Here is a 9,545-nt window from a genome sequence, read left to right as displayed (position 1 = left end):
GGGGGGAGAAGGAAGCAGCAGCAGCTGGCGTTTGTCGCCTTGGCTCCAGCCTCTGCGCCCTCACACACACGAGCAGATTGAACATCCCGAACCGGCACCGCCTGCGGCCGCAGCGGATCCAACGTCAGCCAGTGTGTTTGGTGAAGTCCCCGGACATCACTAGCTGATTCCCGTCCCCAGGATGGGCAGCTGTCGGTGCTTGCCCCAGTCCCGCTGCGCCCTGCGCTCTGCCCGACCCTGACTCACTGGCCGCGTCCCAAACCCTGCGCACCTGGAAGGGGGGCAGGCCTGCTGCGCGCCGAGGACGAGGGGACCTCCGCGCGGCCTCTGAAGGAAACGGGAGGCGCTGGCCTCTAGGATCGAGTTGCTGCCGCTTGTAAGTAACAGACTCCAGGGGGTGAGGTGGACCCTGGGACGTGCTGCTGTCCTTCCGCAGGAGCCGGGCCGCGGGAGCCCGGAGGCAGGGGCCGGGGGGCCTGCACCTGCTCGCAGCCCTGGGGCAGCCCAGCTGCAGGTCTGAGGGGCCCCGAGCACTGAACAGGAGCAAATTCCACCTGCACATCGTCCATGACGGGGTCACGGGTCACGGGTCACGGGGCTAGGGTGGGGGCGGGGTCCTCACTGTAAATTCTAAGAATTGGACCACGCTCTTTGGTCCCATCTGGAGTGTCTTGCAGACGCCATGGTCCACACATCTATTCTCGCGGACTCTCGAAACTGCAACAAGAGTCCCCTTATTTTCTGTTCAGCCTCAAGTAAAGAATTGTCCGGCAGACAGACCCTCTGTGGAAATGAGGGGTCTCGGCGTCTCCACGCTCACGGCCGTGAAGTCGCTACCTGGTGACATGTCAACTCCTCGTGAGGGCATTCGGCCTGTAAGCGGACTCTCCTGTTGGCTGAATCACGATTTGGCCGCTGGTACGGGGTCCCCACGATGCGTTCCGACGTGTGCGCTGGAGGAGGGTCACTGTCCACGTCAAGAAGAGGATCTGGCCTCCCTGTCACGCTGGGGTCCCCTCCCGAGCTCACCCCCAGGCCTAGGTCACCAGCCGAGCCAAGTGCCCTGTCACACATTCACTACTGGACATGAATCGCGGACTCGGACCCTAGGTTACATGTGGACTCACAGACCTTGTCCAGCGAAGAGGCAAGTAATTTCTGCCACCAGAAAAGATAACTTCTATAAATATGGATGTATCTGTACAGTTACTCCTAGACGTTTATTAAATAGATATTGAAAATATAATAGTAAAAAGTATGTAGATATTTAAAACACCTTATTATTTAGTCATATAACTAATAATGAATAAATGGAATTAGCTAATATCAAATAAATAAATAATTAAATAAATTAGTATTAAATAAATATTTATGGTGGGGGTTTTTATAAATAACTATTTAATAATCATTAATAAATTAAACTTTATTATTTAAATATTAATATAAATATATCAAATATAAATTTATATATATTTAATCTTTTTTTTTATTTGAGAGAGAGAGAGAGAACACAAGCAGGGAGAGCTGCAGAGGGAGAAGAAGGAGAAGCACACTCCTCACTGAGCAGGGAGCCTGAGCAGGACTCGATCCCAAGACCCTGGGATCACGACCTGAGCTAAAGGCAGACGCGTCACCGACGGAGCCCCCCAGGCGCCCTGTGTTTAATATCTGTAATGGCCTTGAAGGACATCACCCAGTTTGTGTCCGACCCAGCAGCCTCGCTCCGACAGGTGAGCACCCACTTTCCTGAAAGCCTGTTCCAACCAGCTGTGCCGACTTGCTGGTCCCTCATTAGTGAGCTGACAGATCTCTGACACTTCTCATTCTCTGTGTCAGGTTGTGACACTTGGAAACCACACTTGGTCACGGACCCGTGAGACGGAAGGACAGACCATGACCCGAAGGCAGCTTGGGCCGGAGCATCCAGAGATGGGTCCACTCCTGGCTCTGCTGTCCTCGGGACATGCCCGGACTGTCCCTGCTCTGTATCCTGCCAACCAGTGGGACAGGCTGCATGTGCCCCCACGGGACATGCTGAGACCCTGACCCTCCGCAGCTCAGGTGCAGGGGGTGTGCTCACTGGAGCGGGTGAGCGGGGTGGGTGCTAACCCGCCAGGACAGGCGTTCTGAAAGAGGGCAGAGACACCAGAGGGAGCCTGAAGTTACGTGCCTCCAAGCCAAGGGCTCCAGCAAGCTGCAGGAGCTGGAGGAGTCAGGCAGGGCCCCTCGAGCCTCTGGAGGGAGGACAGCCCTGCAACACCTTGATTCGGGACGGGTGGCCTCCACCACCGGAAACGCACGCTCCTCTGTTTTAGGCACCCTGCCCTCCCGCCCGCGGCTGTGGTCCTTGGCTGCGGCGGCCCTGAGACGCTGGCGGGTCCCGTGTGCACGACCTTCCTGAGGACATGGTCCGGCTGGCTGTGGAGGGGGGTTGCAAGTCACCGAGGAGCCTGGAACATCACTGCCGGGTGGCCGGCCTCAGAGACGACAAACCAGGTCTGGGGGGGGCACAGCTGGGTCAATGTCAAAGCTCATACAGCTGCTGTCCAAAGTTATATTTTCAGATCTTTTCAGCTCTACGCCAAAGCAGTTTTTAAATTTAATTAAAGCAACCTCAGCAGGCTGGGCCCGTGTCAGCACTTGTGGGAGACACGCCCCTCTGTTCGCTCTGTCTCTGTTGGAGCGAAGTGACCGGGACTTATACCCACGGTGCACTGCTGTCACGAGTGTCCTCAAAGCTGAGGTCATGACACGCTCTGGCTCTCCCAGACGGCCTGCTCACCGCTGTGCAGTGGTTGGAAGGGTGCTGCCCCCGCAGGGCTGTGCCAGGTTCTTCCCCCTGGAAAGATGCGCCGGGTGACGTGCAGGAAGGAGGCACGAGCTGACTTCATCCCACCGGACGCCCGCACCTCCCTCCCACATGGACTCTGACCCCGGCCCCGCACAGGCCCGTCTACTTGGTTCCGCTCCCTCATCAAAGAAGGGAGGCTTCTGAGAGTTTCGGGGACTTGGAAATTCTCTCGTGAATGCTGCTCTCCCTTGTTTCTATCAGGGAAACTGCGGGAGAGAGAGCTTCATGGCCCCAAATGCTCCCAGGGAGACCGACAGGCGCCCTCTGCGAGCCCACCGTCCCAGAGACGACTGAGGACGACAAAGCCCTAAACGCTTGGGCGGCCTCGTGCGCTGGGCTGGGGCTCAGAACTCACTCAGGGCTTTCTGCAGAAAATCCAAATCACCTCCTGATTTTGGAAAGTCAATGAGCCAACTCTGCGTCCAGAGGCAGTTGTCCTACCGGCCTAATTTCCTAGATGAATAAACGGAGTCACATGACTTTCAAAGACCCTCACGGCTCTTGCAGACAGAAGATGGAACAATCCGAAAAGTAACCAGTAATTCTCGCCAGCAAAGAAAACATCCTAATCACCTTTGCAAGTAGGGCTTTTCAGCCTGAGACATCTACCGTGTCCCACATGCCCCACACGGGACGGAACTCAGGAGGGACGGCCCAGGGGAGGCGTTCCGTGGAGCCAGGGCAGCGCTCCGGGGGCAGGGCCTCCTCACGGCCGTGCCCTTCCTGTGTCCTAGAAGTCCCTCTCCAGGCCAGAGCCAGTGCTCGCCCTCGGAGGGCTAGCAGACACGTGTAAGCGGTGCTTATGATTACTGTGACACAAAACACGGCAAGTGCAGACACCGCTGCACATCCCAGGCCCGTCTGCAGCCTGCAGGCCCGAGGGCCAGGGTCTCTGCACACAGGGCTCACGAGTGGGTCCCAAGACTCCGGCCCCTCCCTCCCTCTTACAGCTTTGCCCCAGGCCCTGCGTTCTGAGGCTACAGTTCCGACTCCCCCAGAAACACCTGCTCACGGCTTTCCGCCGGGAGGACACTTCCCGAGATACAGCCTCTCTGTCAGGCCTGTGAACCCGAGTCCCCACAAGAGTCCAGGCGTGCCCTGCCCTGGCCCGTCTTGGTGGACTGCACAACCCTTCACTGCCCCCTCAGGCCTTGGTTTCCCACACTTCCCACGGGCTCTCCCACCCAGTGGGTGTTCTGTCTCCTTCCTTCTGGTGCCTCAAAGAAACTTGAACTGTAAATTCCTGAGGGGATGGCACTTGTGTTTTGCACGTGGAGAACTCCGTCACAGTCAGCTGGGGGCTGGAAGGATCTGCCCGTCCAAACCAACACAGTCCCCTTGGTGCTTCTGTTCCCTATGGTGGGCTGGATGGGTCCCACCTGCCATCCAAGAAGGTCCAAATGCCCCCGCTGGGAACACCACCCCTCTCCCTTCCTTCCCTGCTTCTTCTCCTGGTCGGACGCACTCGGGACGCTCTCTGTGGGACAGTCTGTGAGTGGGCTCGTCTGTGTCGGGCGGGGCGTTCAGCACCCCCGGCTCTGTCCTCAACGTGCCAGTGATGGTCCCGAATCACAGCGATACCGAGTGACGCCCCCGGGGTCCCCTCTGGGCGCCTCCACGAGGACTCTGCCAGCACACGTGCCCTTCCTTCTGCTCTCTCCCCGATCTTCCCCTGACCCCCAGAGGAAAACCATGTGGAATGGGAAGGGGGTCCAGAGGAGGGAGGCCAGGCGTGAAGGGAGGGCCGGCAGTCAGAGGAGCCCAGGAGGCCCAGCAAACCGGTCTTAAGACAAATCCAGCTCGTGTGGGTGTGTGTCTGTTCTGGTTTGCCCAGCCTGGGAGGCCTGGGTCACAGGCCACACACCCTAACACTGACCGGCAGCCGTGAGCGCGTCAGGCTCGGAGTCCATCCCCTTGGGCTGCAGACTCAGGTTAGCAGTGGTCTGACTTTCGTCTGGGGCAACCCGAGGTCATCTTTTCCAGGAGCCACAGGAGCGGAGCACCTTGTCCTCAGAACATTATCAAGAAGCCTCTTGAGCTGTCGTGTGCCCAGAATGACGGGCTTTGCGTCTTACTGGGACGAGCGCGGCCCCCTTCTCAGCACCTCAGGTAAGAGGACTCGAGCGAAGCCGACCCGAGCCCACCCGTGAGCACAGTCTCCGAGTCCTGAGCGTGGTGGCAGCACTCCCGGCGTCCTGTCCTGACAGACAGCACCTGACTCCCTGAGATTCCACGGCTCCATGTCCCAGCTGTGAGCCCAGCTGTGGCGCGTCCCTGCTCTCAGCATGGCCCTGGCCCGTCGCTGGCCCGAGAAAAGGAAGGCAGGTACGTGGCCACGCTGGCTGAGCCCCATCTCTGGGTTGGGGAGGCCTCATGTGGCCCCACGGAGTTCTCTTGGCCTCAGATGTCTTCCAGCTGCGTTCCACCAGCCAGCACGTCCACGTCAGAGCAGATGCAGCCTCGGGGGCGAGGAGTCTGGCGCGTCCACGCCGGAGCAGCCGCGCCGGGTGCAGAATCCACTCCTGCTGGGAGACGAGAAAGGCTCGTGGGAGGGACACGCTCCTGAGGGCTGTCGGCACAGACGTAAGCCCTTCACTCGTGGAAAGAACCGGCAAGATGGGCACGTAGAGAAAGTTACTGAGTCGCACTGAATGTAACACAGAAAACACAAGAAGCGGATGGTCGCGCTGTGCCCGCGGAGACGCAGGAAACACCACGTGACACCGGTGCCCCCACCCCGGCCGCGGCTCCGGCACCGCAGTGCAAGGCCTGCCCTGCGGGCTCGTTCTCCTCTGGGGCGGGCCGTTCCGGCTGCTGGAGGCGTGTTTGCAGCACCCGGGCCCCACTCAGCACCCCGCCAGGCATGACTCCCAAAACCACCTGCAGACATCTCCCTGTGGCCCCCGGGCTGCCCGCACTGAGATCCCTGCACTGACGCTGCGGAGCGTGAGCAGACGCGTGGGGCGTGAAGAGTGCGCTCCCGCCTCGGGGCTCCGCGAGTTAGATGCCGGACACTGACTTCGGCCGCGGTGGTGATTTCAGGGTCGTGGGACCAGCTCCCCCACCCCACAGGGCTCTGCGCCGAGCATGGAGCCTGCTTAGGGTTCTCTCTCTCCCTCTCCTCTGCCCCTCCCGGGTCACGGTTAGGGTAACAGGAAGGGTTTCTGCCGGAGCAGAGACTGACGTCTACTCTGAAACCTGGCATTCGACGACTTTACCACTGGTTACTTCGTTACCACAGTAGCCCAGTCCCCAAGACTCTCACTCTTCACAAGCCTGCCCAGCAGGGCAGTGTGACGAGAACAGTAAGAACGGCGGTCACCGAACGGGTAACGTGGCTGAATGCTGACGATGCCCAGGCCCTCGACCAAGGGCTCCACCTGCATTCACGGTTCCCGTTCTCAGGACAGCGCTATTGGCCCCTTTTATGGACGGAGAGACTGAGGCAGGGAGAGGCGGGGTCTCACAGACACAGGACCTCTGCCCCCCACCCCCGACCCACCAGCACACAGACCTTTGATGAGGCAGGAAGGAGGCTGATTGTGCATCACGGGAACCGTGAGATAAAACAACACACACTAGAGAAAGCTGTCGGGGTCATCGCCCAAAGAACGGGGTCGCCGGAGATCAAGAATCTAGCTTGCCACCGAGCTGGCGGGTTGCTAATGACACCAGCAAGTGTGTGTGCGTGTGGCCCCGGGCCACGGGTCTCTCATCTGTCGGCTGGGGAGAATCCCACGTCTTCCTGCCTCCTGCCCATGTCGTCAAGGTCAACAGCAGGAAGCATAAATCAGGGGACGTGGAGATCTGCACAAATGTAAAGCATCACTTTGCTGAGGAACCAAGCACTCCCAGGGCTCAAGGGGCCCGACCCGCCCACACTGCGGCCTGCCTCTGCCCCAGGCAGGCAAGAGCGGCCGGGTTCAGTGGGGCGACCGGCAGCCACGTCTCAAACATTCTAGGACAGCACAGGCTCCAAGTGTTGGCACCCGCTATCCTGGAAAGTCCCGGAAATGTCAGTATTTCAACAAAGAGCGACCGGACAGATCACACTGCAATACTGGGGGCCACAGGAAGGGGGGGCCGAAGGGGGTGAGGCAAACCCCGGATGCGCAGACAGGTGTGCGAGCTTGCCCCACGGGCGGGGTCCGGGCGTCCACAGGCCCTGCGCGTCCTCTCCACACGAGCAAACAGTGAACGGCTGCTCTGAGCCCCCGGGCGCCTCCCAACCGCCTTCCCGGCTTTCCTGCGGGCTGATGTCCCAGGCCGCCCACTGCGGTCTGCCACCGGCCCTCTCTGCGCCTCCTCTGGGGCCAGGTTGCCTTGATGCCGAGGAGACAAGGGCAGATCCCTCCTGGACCCTTCCTACAGTCAGACGTGAGGGACCCACAGCAGAGCCAGACCGAGAAGGGCCCACAGCAGCAGGGTCGAGCTACTTTCCCTCAAAATCTAAGATCTGCTGAAGTGTATTCAGTTACTTCCCTAACTGTAATTACTGGAGATGCTAACTGGGTACAGAAAGGTGACCATTTTCGAGTGGGCCTTGCGAAGTGTATCTTTGTCACAGTAATAAAAGTGAAAGTGTACACAAGGTTGTGTGGGGCTCGGAGGGAGAGCAGAAGCCGGACGAGGAAGCTCGCGGGAACCGTCATTCCGTCAGACGGTCACTGCAGCAAAGGGCAGAGCAAACCCCACAAAATCACGCTTGCATTTCCAGCCATTAAAACACACATCCAAGCCAACTTACATACTTTTCCAACAAATATTTTTATCAGCCAGAGGGGAACATTTTTCTGAAAAAGTTATTGTTCTGGAAGCTCTAAAAATGTAAACTTTCATATTACGGTGCACTTACCTGCACCTCCAATACAAACCACTTTTCTTCTAGGTAAGGGGCACCCATTGCAGTTTGCCTGCCGGCACTTTCCCTTTAGGAGCTCTTCCCTGCCCTGAAGGGCTGTTGGTCAAACAGCACGACCCAGTTGGAGCTGGACAGACGCAGCCAGGAGTGGGAGCGCGGCCCTGATCGCAGCAGGAGGCCTGCCCGAGGAGCCTCTGGGTGCAAGGGTGTGGCCAGCCTCAGCAGCCGCACGGTCCCTACCACTCACACAGGAAACGACAACTGCAGGACAGCGAGAAGCTGGGCCGTGATGTCGCCAGAACCCTGAGGTCAGCACAGGCCTGGGCTGGTCAGTGACCCAAACCAGCACATTCCCATTTGCAGCGTAAGCACATCTGTGTTGGGTTTGTGTACATGTGGGACTGGCCCTGATACACGTGTCACTGAAATGCTCCAGTCTCAGGGCAGCTACCCCTGGGCGCTGACATGAGAGGGCAGGCACATCGGAACGATGCTTTTCCCCCAGACCTGCAAGTCACGGAGGGGATGCCACCTGACTGTCCTTGTCTGTCCAGCTGCACCCACTCCCTGCCCGTGGTCCTCAGCCTCCACGAGGTCCCCTGTGCGGGCTACTTACTATAGCAGTTCTCCTGTGCTGACCTGAAGATAGGAATGTCTTTGGATTGGTTGGCAGGAGCCCCTCCAGCTACCATCTATGTTGTTAGGCCAACAGAGACGCTGTTGCTCCTCTCTTCTCTCATAAGACCGGCAGGGAGTCAGGAGTGGGAGCTGCATGGCTATAGCTGGGCCAGGGGAGCACAGACAGGGAGCTCCCATCCACCATCATTTCATTGTCACACCATGCCCCAAGAGTCAGGAAGCGTATGCTATTTTGTAGATAAGGGAATTTTTTTAAGTCATCTCTACACCCAACATGGGGCGCAAACTCATGACCCTGAGATCAAAAGTCATAAGCTCTACAGGCCGAGCCAGCCAGGCGCGCGACAGGTAAGGAAATCTGGGGTGAGGAAAAGTGCTTTGCCAGAGATCACTGGAGTGGAGGCGGTACTCTATCCATCCAGCTGAAGGTCCCTCTCCTCCCACCGTGCACCTCCTTCCTGCCGTCTTTGCTGCGCACTCACCAGGACCAGGCCTGGGCCTCAGGCGAGTCTGAGGCTGTATGCTTCAGATGAAGGAGGAGCTGACCAGGGTACAGTAAGCCACCTTGCCTGGAAACAGATGTTGCTTCTACACGAAGATCCCTATGGCATTCCATAAAACCACTGACGTGGGAACATTCGGCACAAAATCCCTTGTAAGTCACAGGCTGCAAAGGGATCCCCAAGGGGACAGTGTGGGGAGTAACCTTCTTGGGATACTCCAAGCTGAGGGGGTCTGGGACCTAGGACTTTTGACGTTAAAACTGGAAACTTCCCTGAAAAACTGGCACAAGTCAGTCCCCATCAGGGAAGACCCCGGAGGACTTATCCATGAAAGGACTTTCATCTTCATGAGGTCTGACCGTCTTCGTTCACTACGGGAAGTAGCGTTTTCCAGACTCTGACCACAACCCACAGTAATAAGTATACTTTACATCTGATCCAGCCCACAGTACATATTATAGAAATGAAGGACTCCTATCCAATAAAACTCTGATACCCTCTGTGCTAAAACCACTGCTTAACAAAACACTAAACTCTGTTAAATTAAAAACCCACCAGGGGTGCCTGGGTGGCTTAGTCAGTTGGGCATCCAACTCTTTATTTCAGCTTGGGTCGTGGTCTCAGGGTCATAGGATCGAGCCCCACGTTGGGCTCCACGCTCAGCAGGGAGTCTGCTTGGGATGCTCTCTCT

The sequence above is a fragment of the Ursus maritimus genome, unplaced genomic scaffold (genome assembly GCF_017311325.1).
Source record: "Ursus maritimus isolate PB19 unplaced genomic scaffold, ASM1731132v1 scaffold_10, whole genome shotgun sequence".
In the NCBI taxonomy this organism is placed as follows: Eukaryota; Metazoa; Chordata; class Mammalia; order Carnivora; family Ursidae; genus Ursus; species Ursus maritimus.
This window is presented reverse-complemented; position numbering follows the sequence as displayed.